Raw genomic sequence first — 18,782 nt, 5'->3', positions numbered from 1 at the left:
CAATTTAAACTCTTAAAACCTAAAATTTTATTATCCTTCAGGACAATGTCAAAAGTGAAATGATAATTTATATTATAGGGTTTGAGGCATAAATTAATCTTTATCAAATTTTGGTAAAAAAGATGTATTAATAATATTAAAGAATTTTATTATGTTTTTTTTGAACCTAAAATAATTTTGAAAAATATCGCAAAGTAGCAATGGCCTTCACCAGATAATATATTTTTAAAATTTATTTTTTTTAACATTTGGTTTGTCTGGTTTAAAATCTAATTAATTTAATAATTATTTGATAGCCTTTAGATTGAATTTGAAAACATAAATATATTTATTTCAATAATATTTTTTAAATAAAAAAAAAACTTTATTTAGCTCTATATAAATTAGTTACATTATCGCCTATAAATATTTTAAAAAATTGTTAGCTTTTTATTATATAATATTCTCATTGTCAACTTTATCTTGTTCTTCCATTTGCGGTAATTATTAAAAAAATTTTATAAACTAATATTTTATATCAATGGGACCTAAAAGATCTCCTAGTCTGTCTTTTTAACGCTGTTTTTTAAAAGGCTTATCAGGAATCCGGCCAAATTTTTGCCCGTGTTCAGTTCGGTTTAAGGTTAAAAAAAATAGGTGTGAGTTCGGATAGGGTTCGGTTGGGAAATATTTTTGAACCCGGGTTTGGTTTCGGATTCCGGGTTTAAGAATTTTTGAATTGATAAAAAATAATATATTCTACATTTAGATCATAATTAAAAAACTGGACATAAATTTGGTATATAAAATAAATAATTTTTTATTTTAATTTTAAAAATAAAATTTTAAGACGTATTTCTTTAAATTAACAATATCCAATATAATAAATTTTTACTTTGACTTGTTCACTTTTCATTTTCCTCTAATTAATAAGCTTTGAGAATAAGTTAAAAATTTAAAAATAAATGGCGTAAATGAATTTAATTGGTTTAACATTTATCAACAATCCAATAGGAATCTTTGAGAATAAAAATTTTAAAAAAATTTTAAAATGGAGTAAATGAATTAAGTTTTTTAAAATTTAATTAACTAAACACTTCACTTAATTGAGAAATTTGAAAAATATTATAAAATGTCAAGTAAATTATTAATATTCGTATTTACAATTATGCAAATATTTTATATTAATATAAACAATACACACAACCCGGTTGAACCCGGTTCAAATAAAATTTCCGGGTTTGGTTCGGGGTTTTAAAAATTTTATAAAAGGGGGTCAGTTTCGGTTCGGGTTTAGATTATTTTCCCAAAAACCCCGGTTTTCTTCTCCGGGTTCGGTTCGAACCCGGATATTTTAGTAGATAATGATAATTTTATAAAAGTATTATATTTAAGATACTCTCATCTAACAAAAGATACAAGTATCTTATATCTATTGATATGATAAAAATTAATCGTTAAAAATAAATCCATTTTTTTTAAAATGTGTATACCAAAACATTTCTAATGAAAATTTGTCCCACTCTTTACTTATATATACATCCTAGTTTTCTTTGCTTTTTCCTCGATACATATATTTTGTGAATTCCATATCAAATCAACCAAGATTTTAACCCGACCCCTTTTTATTTTTCTTAAATTTTGCATACTGGTAATATATACTAAAACTATAAAAAACTGTTTACCCGCTAAGAATATGAACGTTTTAAAGGCGAAAAAATGTACATTTTTGGCAAAATGCACATCATTTATTTTCAAATATCTCGAGAAATAACTTGGAGAAATAATTTAAATTTTATTATGTAATAATATGACATAAAAATAAATATAATAGAATCTGATTAATGTCGAAAACCGGATGTATAAAACCAGAAATGATTATAGAAAAAAAAGGTATTTTTTCAATTTTTTTTTACAGATATTAGATATCACCTGCTCCATATTTGTACAAAATACTAAGACTGGGACAAACATTCCTCTAGGAGTTATGACTCTTTATATGGCTAAAATTGATCCAATTTAACATAAACATCTTCATATTTAAATTTAATGAATAGTTATGAAATAATGTTTATTTAAAAAGTCTAAATGATAGGCCCTACTATTTTTTTTTATCTTTAACAAAATTTTTTGAGAGGTGGCTGGGATAATGTGTTTATTTAATAAATTTTGTCTCGAAATTACTTGACAATATAATTTTAAATATTTAATTTAACATAAAAATATCTACCAAAATATAAATTTACATCTTCAAAAATAAAAGAAAGATTTGATATATTGTTTGATGCGAATTCAATAGATTATATAAAATTCAAACTCATTCGTTTATAGCTTCACGATCATTAATTCGAAACTTTTTAAAAATCCAATTTAAATAATGGCTAATTCCTTTAGTTATTGCGAACTTTTCAGAAAACTATGCATTTTTAGTGCAGGACCATACAAGAATTTAATTGGACCAATAATCAGGCCACCACCCTTTTATAATTTATCATCATAAAGGACAAAATAATAAAACATGTAAATTTAGTGATTATATCAGATTACCTAAAGCACAATGCTGAAAGAAACATTTTATAGAGTTGATAAAAATTTTTATTTTTCTGATGGGGCAATAACACAATACAAAAATAAAAAAAGACTTCATTATTCTCTACAATCATGAAAATAATTTTGGGATAAAGGCTGAGTGACATTTTTTAAAACTGCGCATGTTAAAAGTCCCTGCAATTTAAGGTGCTTTACTAAACGGCTAGCAACTCGAGCAAGCTTGCAAAGCCCATATGAACATCACATATTAACAACAATGGATTTATTTAACTATGCAAGAAATAATATCCATGGGGTAAATTTTATATTTGTGAGTAATAATTAATATAATAACACAGAAAATCATCTTAAAAGCATGTTTTTGAGAGCAAAGAGAATTTCCGGAACACAAAAGTTCCATGCTTTTATTCCCCTACGCGACAATAGTCAAAATTAATTCAAATTCTTTGGATGATTTAATATACGATATATTTTAAATTTAAATTGTTGATTGTATATTATGTAATTATGCAATTTGAGGCAAATAAAGTTATAAATATGTTTTGTATTATTTTGTCAAGTAATTTCGAGACAAAATTTAACTAAACTTTATCCCAGCCACTTCTTAAAATTTTGTTAAAGATAAAAAAAAAGTAAGGGCCTATCATTTAGACATATTTTTTAAATAAACATTATTTCATATCTATTCATTAAACTTAAATATGATGATATTTCAATTATAGCAATATAAAGAGTCATAACTCCTAAAACCATGTTTATCACATTCTAGGATTTTGTACTAAAGCAGTGTGATATCTATCTAGAGAAAAATTTTGAAATAAAAATAGCTTTTTTTTCTATGGCCATTTCCGTATTTATACATGCGGTTTTCGATATTAATGATTTCTATCATATTTATTTTTATCTCATATTAAAGAACTATTATTAAGCTACATAATAAAATATAAATTATTTCTCGAAATATTTGAAAATAAATAAGGTGCATTTTGACAAAAATGTACCATTTTTTCTTCGCTATACACTTATCATAGCGGGTAGGCAGTGTTAGGAATTTTTCCTTAAGCCCTGAGACGTCTTTGTTTGTATGTTTTGATATTTTATAGTATTACCGGACCCCAATGGTAGAAGGAAAATTTTGATTCGATCAATATTCAATGTAAGAATGTAGGGCCCGGGGGCCTGCTCTCTGAAAAAAAAGATTTTTTGCGTATAAACTAATTTGTGACCACTTATATAAATTTTTTAATGTGTTTAAAGCAGTAGAGACGTTTTTGTTTTTTTCTCTTTGGCTTTCCTTTTCTGGTGGTAAGCTTCTTCAACATCTCTATCCACTTTATGTTATTCATACAATCTCATTTATCTAATTTATACTTCTTTATATTGGCTCTAACTTTATGGCCCCATAGAAGTTTTGGCCTTCCTCTTTTACGTTTGCCCATCACTTCCAAACTCTCAACCTTATTTCCTATGTAGTTCATAGGCATTCTCATTGTGTGCCCATACCACCTACGTCTGTTTACCATTAACTAAGTCTTAATAGGCACTACCTTTCTACTGAGTATTCATGTACTGCGCACTTTATCTTTCTTGTTACCCCCGAAATCATCCTCAACATTCTGATCTCCATAGTTTGTAGACTTCTCTCGTCTAATTCCTTGGTTGGCCTGTTTCTGAACTATATAGGAATGGAACTGTTTTCCCTTTAATTTGTGTGGGATTCTTTAGTCAAATAGCACTCCAGATAAAGATCTCCGCTTTAACCACCCTTGATTAATTTTACTCTTTATCTCTTTTTTATTTGTGCCGTTTGTTTGTATAGTGGAGCCCTAATATTTGCAGCTTTCAATTGCCGATATCTGCCATTCATTTATAACAATTCTATCTCTTTCATCTCCTCCTATCACCATATACACCGTCTTTTCTTTATTTTTTTTAGTCCTTGCTTTTCTAAGATATTTATCCAGCTCACTAATCTTTCTTTCATTTTCATCCTTGGATTCGGCAAGTATCACAATATCATCTGCAAATATCATATTCCACGGGACTGTTTGAGGTATATGTGCTTATACATCTATTACTGTAATGAAGAGAAGTGGGCTGTTGCCCACCCTTGATAAACTCCTTCGGCTATTGTGAAGCCTGCTGAAGTGCCTGTTGTGCTACGGACCATTGTTGTATGGCCCATATACATATCTTGTATTATTCTTTTTTCGGGAACTTTTTTATGGCGTAGCGCTTACCAGATAAGTTTTCTTGGGATTCTATCGAAAGCCATTTCTAGATCGAGAAAGACCATGTGTAGCTTTTTGTTATTTTCCCTGTATTTTTCACTCATTTGCCTAATTGCGTGGATAGCATCGGTTGTTGATCATCTTCGCATAAAGCCAAATTGAGTCTCTCTTATTTCGATTATGTCTCTTAATCTTTTTTCTATTATTTTTTCGTATAGTTTTAGACAGTGTGACATCAGTTTTTGCCCTGTAATTTTAACAATTGTGTGGATCCCTTTTTATTTTTGAAGATAGAAACTAGATAGCTCTGCCTCCATTTTTGAGGAACCTCTTCATTTCCATGTATTTTATTGTATAGAATTGTGTGGAAATGTATTCCATCATCTCCTAGTGCTTTAAGGCTTTCTATTGGAATATCATCTAGACCCCTAGCTGTTTTTCATATGCTTGAGGCATGTGATTATTTCATGTTCTGTTATTGGATGTATAAGGTTTTTACATGGGGAGGGTTCATCTAGATGTAGTATGTGGGGATTAAAGTTGAGAAGCTCCTGAATATTCTTTCCATCTATTTATTATTTCTTTCTCCTTTATTACTTTTCCATCTTTATTTTTGATTACTTTCAGAGCTCCGTTTATATCACTAGAATTCTTTTTTCGCTGTTTGGCTAATCTGTATATTTCCCTTTTTTGGTATGTAGATCTTCATACATATCATCGTATGCCATAGATTTGGCCCTAGCCACTGGATTTGTAGCTATTCTCTTGAAATTTTTGTATCTTGTCTTGTCATCTTGATTTTTGGATTTGTACCATATTTTATAAAGGGCTTTTTTCTCCTGTAGGGTCTATTGTACCTCTTCATTCCACCATCATAGTTCTTTTTATGATTTGTTACCTCCCCTTGTAAAGCCTAGTCTCAATTTGGCAGTGCTATTAATCTGGATGAAACGTCCACATTCTTTCACTGACTTATGAGGAATCTATTGTATCAATGTTTGCATTGATTGCATAGGCATCTGTCATTGTTTTTAATTTACCCTATTTGATGCATGGTTCCAGTTTTATGAGTGGATTTATTTGTGATGTGTAAATCCATGACTAGTAGCTTGTGTTGCGCTGCAATATCTTCTCCTGGGATGACTTTGCAGTCTATTAAATCTTTTAATCTTCTACGAGATTAGCATGTAATCTATCTGTGTTTTCCTTGCACCCCCTTTATATGTTATTAAATGACTGTCTTATTTCCTATAGTATGTGTTTCTTAAGGCAAGGTCGAAGGCTTGCGCAAATTTCAGTATATGCTCTCTTTCATAATTTCTTTCTCCTTATACATAACCACCATGCCTTTTTAGCTATATCTTGCTATTCCCACATTTGCATTTAAGTCATCACCTATTATGACTAGGTCATCCTTAGGGATTTCCATTACAGCTTCATCAAGGATAGCTCTAACGTCATCTTTCTCCTCTTCTTTGCAACCCGTTTGAGGAGCATATACTGAAAGGATGTGTTGTATTGATTGACCAATGCAGAGTTTTATCTTCATTAGTCTATCAGAGATCCTATTAACTTCTATCACTGATGAGGTTAGATCTTGACTGAGGATAATACCGACACCGTTCCTATTACTAAGAATTCCATTATAGTACAATTTATACTCATCTACAATCATTAAAGTCTTGTTATTATGTCTGATATTTTATGGAACTCTAGTCCCTAAGAGTTTCATTTTTCTCGTATAAACTACTTTGTAACCACCTTTATAAATTTGTTTAAGTGTTTAGATTTATATTTTATCAAAGGGAAAGCCGATCCATAGATTAGAAATTTGAATTATGGTGAGAATGAATACAATAGAAATTATGATATAAGTTATTAATTTTTTTATAGGATTTGAAAAATTTTGTGCCAGTAAATGTCCAAATTCTCATATCCACGTTGTGTTAAATGCCCTCCTAATTCAAAGAAATAGCCAAAAAAATATCATGATTATATACCTAATTATCCCCCCCCCCAACCTTTTTCTGATTCGATTTTCAAAATTTTACTTATTTGCTTTATTTTTATAACATGGCTTGTTATCAATATTAATATATGGGCTACTTAATCTTTCTATCGTATCAAATTCATGTAATTTATTAATAAATAATATTATAAAATAACTTTTTTTCATTTTAAATGTAATTTAGCTTTTTACGATATATTATTCTATATTATAAAATTCATAATTATGCATTAAATTTTTATTAATTAAAATTATTAAAATCTGAATGAAAAAAGTGTGAATAAAGAACCAAGGATAACACGTTCTAGCCAATATATTAAATGTTTAATTTTTTTCGCAGAAATTTTTCTCACAAACTTAAAAATAAAACATTATTGGGATGGGGGGGGGGGGGGGATGTGCCTAGAAATTTTTATTAAAATAAATTAATTTTAAACTAAATTAATGGGGTTATAAGAAATGGAATCGAAGATGTAACTTTTCCGGAATAAAAATAATGGGTAAAATATATCACAGGATATGCATATATTCACAGCCAGTGTGGCAGATATATATATATACAAGTGCTTATTAATGAATGGACCCTCGGGAAGAAATATAATATTTAATTTTTTTTGAAATCACTTGAGAATAAGGAGGTTTCAAAAAAAAAAGCTTAAATGAATCACCACTACAATACGAAACTCTAAACAAGATTTATGCTAAATTTTGGTGACAGTAATTACAGGTTGGGTACAACTTCACCCTCCGCTGGTTGGTATATAAATGGTGAATTCCATATCAAATCAATAAAAATGGTCGATATATCTGACACACTGGCAATGAATGTATTAAATCCTGTGAATTTACCCCTTATTTTTATACTCTGAAAAGTTATATCTTGAATTCTATTTCTTATACCCCCCATTAATTTATTTTAAAAAGAATTAATTTTAATAAAAATTTCTAGGCACACCCCCCCCCCCCCCCCAATAATGTTTAATTTTTACGTTTGTGAGAAAAATTGCTGCGAAAAAAAATTAAACATTTAATATAACTGGCTAGAATGTGGTATCCTTGGTCCTTATTCACACCTTTTTTCATTCAGATTTTAATAAATTTTAATTAATGAAAATTCAACGCATAGTTATGAATTTTAAATATATCGTAAAAAGCGAAATTACAATTAAAATGGAAAAATGTGTGTAAGTTATATTATAATATTACTTGTTAATAAATGAAATTTTGATTCGATAGAAAGATTACGTAGCCCATAAATTAATATAACAAGCCATGTTATAAAATTAAAGCAAATAAGCAAATTTTGAAAATCGAATCAGAAAAAGGTTGGGGTGTGGGGGATAGGGTTTATAAAATCATGGTATTCTATCGACTATTTCTTTGAATTAGGAGGGCATTCAACACAACGTGGATATCGAGAATTTGGACATTTACTGGCACAAAATTTTTCAAATCCTATAAAATATTTTTATTAATTAATTTATAACTTTTACCGTGATTTCTAATATATTCGTTCTGATCATAATTCTGAACTCTAATCCATGTATCCACTTACTCTATGATAAAATATTAAGTTTAGATGATTTTAAAAAATAATGTTGAATGAGGATTTTGTTTGATTTTTCTCCTAGCCAGGGTGCATTTTCATTGGATTGCTCGTGGGAGAATAAATTGATTGTTTATATGATATACTTTTTTTTCTTCTAAAATTATAAATCTAAACAACGTAAACAAATTTATATATGTGGTCACAAATTAGTTTGCACGAAAAAAATGAAACTCTTTGGGGCTAGGGGTACATAAAATATCAGCTATTAGAGTGAGTTATAGTTATGAGTGTGAAGGAGAAAAATGGTAAGAAAGGGAAAAAAAGATACTATTCTTTTAAATATATAATAGCTATTATTTAATTAGTTGAATTCCGGTTTAGGTATTATTGTAAGTATTTTTTTAAATATTTAGTAAAATATTATGTGATCAGTAAAAGATATGTAATGTCGTAATAGGTTATCCTACGTTACATATAAATTTCACATTGTAATCGGAAAAAATTATTTATAAAGTTTCATTTGCTTCTCATAGTTTGTTTCTAAACTAATCAAATTCTCTTTATCTACTTTATTAGGGACTATAAAGTCTCTATCCTAATTATGAATTTAAATCTTGCATTACGGATGAAAATTAAATAATATTATCATAAAATACAATATTATATCGGTAAGATATAGTTAATTTAGAACTAGATAATATTTATAACCGTGATTAGAGTATCAGATATCTTTTCTTAAAAATTTCTTTTCAGCAGTCAATATTCATTTAGAAAAATAAATATCATTTATTAGAAAACTAACGATCAATAGAGTAGTTAGGAATGATTTGGACTCCTCCGGATATATTTTAACGAGTGCTAGATATATTAGGTTGAGAATATGTACTACTAGATCGATTTTCCTGTATTTTATCATTCTATATGGTGGGAGTGTGTCGAATCTAACCCATAGAACATAGTTTGTTGTATTTTCAGGGATGAAGGTTCTAGTACTGGTAATACTGAGACATTTGTTAATGTATGTTTGCACCTTTTTTTATTATACAATTTTGTATCGTTTTATGTTTCGATACCATAATGTAAAGAAGCGAGTATTAGAATTTTAAAAAGTCGGATCTTTAACGGAATCGATATTTGTTTTGATGACCATATTATCATAAAGGACCTATAATTGGCTTTAGATATGTTTAATTTAACCATTAAATCTTGTTTGGTCTTTCCTTTTCTATTTAGTTTTACTCCTAGATATTTTAGATGTTGCATTTCCGCCATCGCCTTCCCTTGTATCGTTAGGTTCATGTGTGATGAATTATGAGGTCATCATCTCAGTTTTATTTATATTTTTTTTAAACCTAAGAAGCAAGCTTCTACGATAATACTATATATGAGGAATTGAAGTTCAGATATTGATTCTCCCATCAGATAAAGATCGTCGGCAAACGCAAGAATATTTAGATTCCGAATGGTCAACCGTTCCGAGCAAGATGTTTTAACTTTTTTATAATAAATTAAATAATAGAGGCTATAAAACACATCCCTGTTTCAATCCAATTTTTACAGGAATTTTGGGCTATATTTCACCTTTGAATTAGCTGGACCAAGTAATTTTCATAGATATTTTATAGCATTTTTAGCAAGAAATGCCCCATTCTCTTTCCACTCCAGTTCCCTTAGCATCAAAACTGTCTATTCTCTCAGTTATAATATCATCCCATGGTTATTTAATATTATGACTTGATTGTTAAATACATAAAAGGAACAATAAGAGCAATAATTATTTTACAGTCTTAGAGATCAAAAAGATTTTCGCAGGAAATTGAAATGACAAATTAGAATATTTAAAAAAAAATAAACTCTTTTGCCTAAACTTGTGTAGAAAGCTGATTTATTTCATTGATTAGCACGTTAGTTTACACAACCCCACCTTGATAAGATTACACTTAAAATCATTGCGTTTTTTTCCCGCTAGGAATCCGATAAAGTCGCTAACCAAGATAAAAATAATAAGATGGAGGGGCACCGAAAATTATTCCCTAGTTTAATTGCATTTAAATTTTCACCCAAAGAGATTGGATGTCAGGATACAATTGTAAAAAAAAAATTATACAAAATTTCTAATGATTAAATCAGGGGGAAACCTGGCCAACCTGGGTAAATGGAAATCGCCATTAAACAGAGAAGAAGAAGTTATACTTTCCATGAGGATTGGTAATAAAAAACACAAAAAACAACATTTAGAAATATTTTATATGATACAACAAAATATAAAAAAACATTTTTTATAATGGAAATATTTAGAAATAATCATAAAGATGGCTTCTTTTTCTTGTGATAATTATTGTTATCCAAACATTATAATTCTTTATAAAAAATATTTTTATTTAAAAATAATCAGCTGATTTTATCTTTTAATTAATCGATAATTTATTAAAATTATTTTTAAAATAAATACGCCACCTTGCGAAACTAATATTATAGATTTAACATTTATATCTCTTTCCATGATTATGTCCTTCAGTGGTTAAAGTGTGCCCCCTATATTTTTAAGGAGCGACTCCTTCTCATTCTCCTGCCCCAAAACACATCCATATTGATATGATTACCGATGCTTTAAAAATATTATACTGTATCTCCCAATATTTTACAAATTTCAATGTTTACTTATAAAAAAAATTAACTATCCCAATATTATTACTATTTGTAAGGTAAATAGATATGTTATATTGATAAAGTAAATACCAATCAATATATATATAAACACAATTTTTTTCCCCCCAAAAAATTAACTTATTTCCGACACCATGTTGTCAAATTTATTGTGTAATTAAACTTTTATAATTCACGTATACGACGGTTTCTTCACCATCTCGCTTCGCGAAGGGGGGGGGGCAAACTGGTAGCACTAGTCACAATTTGAGAAGCCCTTCCGTGTAACCGGTCAGGTAAAATCAGATTTTTAAAATTTAAAAAAAAAACTCGCTTAAAAAATAATCTAAAGTTGAAATAAAACACATCTTTTACATATTTTATACTCTATATTATAATGGTTTAAAATGATTATTCATTTTGCGATGGCCTTATATTCGTAAACAATATAAAGTATAAATATATCCACAGGGAAGGATATTACATACCCCCCCCCCCTTCTTTCAAAATGGATAACTCATTATTTACACGAAAATTACGCAAGATAGTGAAGAACATGGTAATATTTAGTAATACCCTTTCTGGTTATATTGTTGAACGGCTTGATTTCAACCATTAGTTTGAAAACTGATTACACAACACATTATCCAGAAATATTACGCAACTGTCCCTAAGATTTTGCTTCTAGATATGGCATAATTAACGGGATCTCGAAGCTTGGTCATTATTTTAATGGCTAAAATATTGGGTTTGCGTTTTTAAAGATCTCAAATAGCGCCATTATTTTTATAGAAGAGATGAGTATGTATATAATCATTTTTGTCATATATTTGAAAAAATAGGAAATAGCTCTCTTCGTTTACTAACACTTTATGGAACACGGGCGAAGAAGCGATCTTATTTAAAAACCATAGGTAAAAAAACTGACAACAATCACTGAAGATGCCAAAGAAATTTTTTTTTAGCCCCATACAAAGAATATGTCACATGATATGCAAATTCTATTTTCTTCGTTCTCGGTTCTAAAAAACCATAGGTAATAAAACTGACAACAATCACTGAAGATGCCAAAGAAATTTTTTTTTAGCCCCATACAAAGAATATGTCACATAATATGCAAATTCTATTTTCTTCGTTCTCGGTTCTAAAAAACCATAGGTAAAAAAAAACTAACAACAATCACTGAAGATGCCAAAGAAATTTTTTTTTAGCCCCATACAAAGAATATGTCACATGATATGCAAATTCTATTTTCTTCGTTCTCGGTTCTAAAAAACCATAGGTAAAAAAAAAACTAACAACAATCACTGAAGATGCCAAAGAAATTTTTTTTTTAGTCCCATACAAAGAATATGTCACATAATATGCAAATTCTAATTTTCTTCGTTCTCGTTTCTATCCCCCCCCTCCCAGTCAATATTTAAAATATACCTTTTAATTCCCTCTTTTCAAAGTGTAGTTGGTGATCGCATCAGGCTTAATTTTTCAAGCACGGCCCGGTTTCTTTTAAAAAAATTTTGCAGATATCTAGTAGTATTTGATGCCGAAGATTTACACAAATTTTTACTAAATTAAAATTCATTGTTAAAATAAACCAAAAAAAAAAATAAATATTTAAACTAATAAAATTAATTTATTTAATCTTTACAAAATTATAATTACGAAGAAAAGAAAATCGGGGGGGGGTCTATTTATACAAAATTATAAAATTTCGTAAAATAATCGCCTGATTAAAAATTAAATCAATACCAAAAATTATAAATTGAAAACATAATTATAGTCTGATTCTCGCTGTTGAAATTTAAAAAGTTTTAATTTATACAAAATGAACTCTAAATATGCGGTTATAAGCTTAAAAAAATGTTCAAATTCATTTACAATTAACAATTATAACCGTGGTTTGTATTTATCGCGCCTGAAAAAATCAGCGATATCGCGCAACGAGAAAGGTGGCGGAAGTGGAAAATTTCTACCAATGATAGTAGGCGCGCGAGAAGTTTCTTATCTTGGGATCCAATTCCCCCCCCCCCCTCTATTTATCTTTAAAAACGGGAAAAATTGATTGGGGCGAATCTTTCCTAAAATTATCTTTTCTGCAACGAGTCGATTAATCAACTAGAGCGAACTCAATGAGTGGTTACTTTTTTTTTAGCCGGAAGTGGTTTTCGATGAGAGAAAAAATGTTATGTTTCCTTAGCCTTCTCTCCTATCAGATTTATCTATTATTTATATATTCAAAATAATAAGTTTTTCTGTCCGGAGTGCCCCTGGCCTACATTTACAGAGAATCTCTAAATAAATTTTATTTCTTTATTTTTTAAAAAAAAACAAGTCATACCTCGGGGAGTCTAATCCTTCCCAAACACAACTACCAGATGATGACAAGTACGAAATTGTAGCATGGGACGTGAACACCATAGATATTGATCTTTTGCCTCTCGCTCAGAACTTTTACGAGTAATCCCTCCGAGGAAAAGAATACTCCTGAAGAATCTTTAAAAAATTTTATGCGACCTAAACGTGGAGTCTCTTCAATCCCTAAACAGTTTATAGGGGAGTGAACCAGTCAATCATTTTATTCGGATAAAAATTTTGCCAGATGGTTTTAATATTTAAGTTTTTTTTTTAAATGTGTGCATTATATTTACTTCAAACAAAATCTGTCATATTCTTGAAGGAAAGATTTTATAGAGTTGATAAAAAATTTTATTTTTCTGATGGGGCAATAACCCAATATTAAAATAAAAATCATGATTCTCTACAATTGATGAAAATGATTTTGGGATAAAGGCTGGGTGACATTTTTTAAAACCGCACTTGGTAAAAGTCCCAGCCATTTCTTAAAATTTTGTTAAAGATAAAAAAAAAGTAAGCGCCTAATCATTTAGACATAATTAATAAATAAACATTATTTCATAACTATTCATTAACCTAAATATGATGATATTTATGTTAAATTTGTTCAATTATAGCAATATAAAGAGTCATAACTCCTAAAACCATGCTCATCATAGTCTAGAATTTTGTACAAATGTAAAGCAGTGTGATATCTGTCTAGAGAAAAATTTTGAAATAAAAATAGATTTTTTTTCTATGGCTATTTCCGGATTTATACATCCGGTTTTCGATATTAATGATATCTATCATATTCATTTTTATGTCATATTAAAGAACTACTAGGAAGCTACATAATAAAATTTAAATTATTTTTATAACATAATTATTTCTCGAAATATTTGAAAACTGCAATTATCCTTTGGGTAAGCAGTGTTGGGAGATATATTTCATTTTTTTCCTTAGTTCAGCCCTGAGACGTCTTTGTTTGTATGTGTTGATATTTTATTATACTACCGGGCCTCTATAGTAGAAGGAAAATTTCTATAAATTTGTTTAAGTGTTTAGATTTATATTTTTAGAAAGAAAAAAGGTATATCATATGAAGATTCAATTTATTTTATATTTTTATGACATAAAAGAGCAATCCTATGAATATGCTGCCTGGCTAAAAGAAACCACCAAACAAAATCATCATTAAACATTATTTTTACAGTCATCTAAATTTATAATTTTATCATAGGGAAAGTCGATTCATGTATTAGAGATCCCAATTATGATCAAAACGAATACATTGGATATCATGCTAAAAGTTATATAATTAAATTAATTTGTAAAACTGTTTTAATACGATTTTCAACAATTTTGTGACAATAAATGTCCAAATTCACGATTTCCACGTTAAGTTAAATGCCATCCTAATTCAAAGAAAAATCAAAAGAATACCATGATTATATAAATCCTATCACCGCCCCCCCCCCTCTCACCTCATTTTTCTGATACGATTTTCGAAATTTACTTATCTGCTTTATTTTTATAACATGCCTTTCCATAAATATCAATTTATGGGCTACAAAATGTTTCTATCGAATCCAAACTTCATTGAATTTATTAACAAATTTATAATATAACTTACACATTTTTCATTTTTAAAAATGTAAATTCGCTTTTTACTATATTATTATTCTATATTAAAATTCATAATTATGCATTGAATTTTTATTAATTAAAATTTATTAAAATCTGTATGAAAAAAGTGTGAATAAGGGACCAAGGATAACACATTCTAGCCAGCTATTTAAAATACTTAATTTTTTTTCTAAGCAATTTTTCTCTCACAAACTTAAAAATAAGCATTATTGGGGTGAGGAGAAAATGTGCCTAGAATTTTTTTATAAAAATAAATTAATTTTAAACTAAATTAATAGGGGGAATAAGAAATGGAATCCAAGATAACTTTTCCTGTATAAAAATAAGGTAAAATATATCACAGGATATGCATATATTCACTGCCAGTGTGGCAGATATATATATACAAGTGCTTATTTATGAATGGACCCTCGGGAAGAAATATAATATTTAATTTTTTTTGAAATAACTTGAGAATAAGGAGATTTCCAAAAAAAAAAACTTAAATGAATCACCACTACAATTCTACGAAACTAAATATAGTAAACAAGATTTATGCTAAATTTTGGTGACAACAATTACAGTTTGGGTACAACTTCACCCTCCGCTGGTATATAAATGGTGAATTCCATATCAAATCAATAAAAAAAGTCAATTAAGCACATATTAATTGTATATGTATATATATCTGCCACACTGGCAGTGAGTATATGAAATCCTGTGATATATTTTAGCCCATATTTTTATACCGGAAAAGTTATATGGATTCCATTTCTTATACCCTTATTAATTTAGTTTAAAATTAGTTTATTTTAATAAAAATTTCTAGGCACATTCACCTCCCTCTGACTTCAATAATGTTTTATTTTTACGTTTTTGAGAGAAAAATTGCTGCGAAAAAAATTAAACATTTAAAATAGCTCGCTAGAATGTGGTATCCTTGGTCCTTTATTCACACTTTTTTTCATTCAGATTTTAATAAATTTTAATTAATAAAAATTCAATGCATAATTATGAATTAATTTTAATATACAATAGTATATAGTAAAATGCGAATTTACATTTTTAAAAATGAAAAATGTGTAAGTTATATTATAAATTTGTTAATAAATTCAATGAAGTTTGGATTCGATAGAAACATTACGTAGCCCATAAATTGATATTTATGGAAAGGCATGTTATAAAAATAAAGCAGATAAGTAAATTTTGAAAATCGTATCAGAAAAATGAGGGGTGGGGGGGGGGGTGGGTGATAGAGTTTATATAATCATGGTATTCTTTCGATTATTTCTTTGGATTACGAGGGCATTCAACACAACGTGTATATCTTGAATATGGACATTTATTGGCGCAAAACTGTTCGAATCCTATTGAAAAAGTTTTACAAATTAATTTAATTATAACTTTTACCATGATTTCCAATGTATTCGTTTGATCATATATGAGGATCTCTGATTCATGAATCGGCTTTCCCTACGATATAATTATAAATCTAAAAACTTTTAAAATATTTATATAGGTGGTCACAAATTAGTTTATACGCAAAAAATTTAGGCTTTTTTTTTTAGAGAGCGGGCCAGCGATTCCTACATTCTTACATTGAATATTGATCGGGTCGAAATTTTCCTTCTACCTTAGGGGCCCGGTAGCACAATATAATATCAACACATACAAACAAAGATGTCTTAGGGCTTACATCAATTGGCCCTGGCCCAAAAGCACTGCAATAAAAATTGGTATCATTTTTATAAAATTAAAATCAGTATGTTCTATATCGAGTCTTAAATTGTGTTTTTCAACGAATCTTGTAATAACATTAATTAGGATAAGTAAAATTTTCATTTATATCAATCCTTTTTATTATTTATTAGAATATTAAAACCTCATTTAATAACTGTTTTATTTTCGACAAATACGATAGCAGTGTTGAGTGAACGAAATATATAAAAAACATAAAGGCTACAAAGTAAATGTAGAAAACAAGCTCATCTCATAGTACGGTAACAATGTGCCAGAAAGAAAATGGAGTTAAATAATTCATATCAAATCTTAATCCAAAAGCCGATACTTTTTTTCTGGTTTTATCCTTCAAAGACTTGACCCAATTAAGCCGTTGTAGGCTTTTTTTGAAATCTATGGGTAGAAGGAGTATTCTAATTCTCTTGATACCCGTCTTTATGTTGCAGAAGTTACTGATATTCTGTGGGAGCGTAGCAATTTAACGAATTCTATAGCCACCTAGAAATTGCAAAATTTGGAAAAAGCTGTCCAAGATTTTGCGACAAAAATAAAGAAAAAATATTTATTTTTATAAAATTTATTTTTAAAATTATATTTTGATTGATATTGGTTTAATCTTAAAAAAAAATGATAAAACACTAAAATATTAAAACAATATAAAAATATATAAAATTACTAAATTAAAATAAATAATAATGATGTCGAAAGGCTCTTAAAAGTTAATTTAATAATAAAAATGTACCTGAAAAAACAAGTATAATTGTTGTTTAAAAAATTATAATTAAGTTTTTATTTAAGAAATAAGGATTCGCGATTTTTGCTTGTTATGCTAAAAAATTTTCGCGATAAGGTTGTTAAAAAAATATATTGTAGACTGCGAAAAATTGCCGTTAGTTGAATCTATTGGCTGAAATATAAAGTTATTTAATTTTGAATATTTATTAATTTTTTTATTTTCACCTCAAGTAAGAGGGTTTATATTAATTGAAGAAGGAAAGGATGATATGCAGGATCCTATATATATATATATATACAATATAAAAAAAATGATATAAATTACAATACAAAATTAATGAGGGGATGGTATTTAAAATATAATTGAGTCTCCCAAAAGACGAGTTAATTATATTTATAATTTATATTTTTTTTGTCTTAAGAAAACGAATTCTTCGGCCTCAAATGTGTGGATTCGTATTTTATAGATCAAAGTTTTGTTAAATGGAAGGTGTAAGAGGCAAAATGTTCAATGATGGATGGCAATTGGAGTAAAAAAATTGAAGTTATCTAATATTTTGTATTTGTTTATATTTTTTTTGTTTCGGCTAGAGTAAGTGCAATTGATATTTGTGGGGAAAGTGGTAACACGTATAAACGCAGATGAGAAATTTACCCAGAACCTATGGTAGAGTTTTAAGACCATCAGGCCTCACAACATCTGATAAAAGGTTACGGGTTTCTAAGATATTAATTCATTTTTTTAGAAATAGACAGAGAAGTTTATTTATTGATGAATGGCGCTGATAACGACCCAGCCTTCTGCCCTTAGCACTAACTTGTAAGTTATAATTAAGGCAACTATTATGTATAGTAAAATTGGAACCAACTAACAGAAAATTTTTCAAGGTAACTTTTTATGATATTTTACTAAAGTTTATTTTGGATCCTTTTTATAAATTAACCACATTTTTTATATCCTATAAAAAAGAGTTTGTTTTTGAACCTAGTTAGCCCCGAACCCGTGGTTAGTTGGATCATCGATGGGGCTAGTCGAATCAAGTGGTTTATTAGGCTTCTTATGGGAAAAAAAAATATTTTTTCAGATTTTAATATATAACTATGATATATTTACAATTATAACAAATAAAATAACAATCTTTTTGACAAATAACCACTCTACATTGAAACTAATCTTCAAAATTATGAAAACTTTTATAATCCTGTTTACATATAATACACACTTTTATTAATTTTTTATTAATGTTTATATTTATTAATAATAAATTTACTCAAAATTTATCTAATTCTGTATATAGATATATAACATCATTTGATTATATTATCAGGCTAAATATAATCTGATAACTAAAATGTTCATTTCCAATAAAATGAATTAATT

General features: G+C 28.2%; 1 long non-coding RNA gene across 7 annotated transcripts; it reads left to right on the top strand.

Annotated features, from left to right (window-relative positions):
• The first annotated feature begins 359 nt into the window (after positions 1-359).
• Positions 360-18,607, top strand: LOC135928384 (uncharacterized). Of its 7 annotated transcripts, none has more exons than XR_010572307.1 (6): positions 360-479; positions 13,296-13,565; positions 17,824-17,931; positions 17,993-18,111; positions 18,154-18,289; positions 18,372-18,607. It is a non-coding gene; the product is annotated as an uncharacterized LOC135928384 (long non-coding RNA). The 7 variants fall into 7 exon arrangements; XR_010572309.1 differs by having other exon boundaries at positions 17,824-17,945; XR_010572305.1 differs by having other exon boundaries at positions 17,824-18,111.
• Positions 18,608-18,782: the final 175 nt, after the last annotated feature.

This window comes from Gordionus sp. m RMFG-2023, chromosome 4 (genome assembly GCF_954871325.1).
Source record: "Gordionus sp. m RMFG-2023 chromosome 4, tfGorSpeb1-WG-v2, whole genome shotgun sequence".
Taxonomy (NCBI): domain Eukaryota; kingdom Metazoa; phylum Nematomorpha; class Gordioida; order Chordodea; family Parachordodidae; genus Gordionus; species Gordionus sp. m RMFG-2023.
Note: the sequence above shows the minus strand (reverse complement) of the source record. Positions and strands in the feature narration are given on the sequence as shown.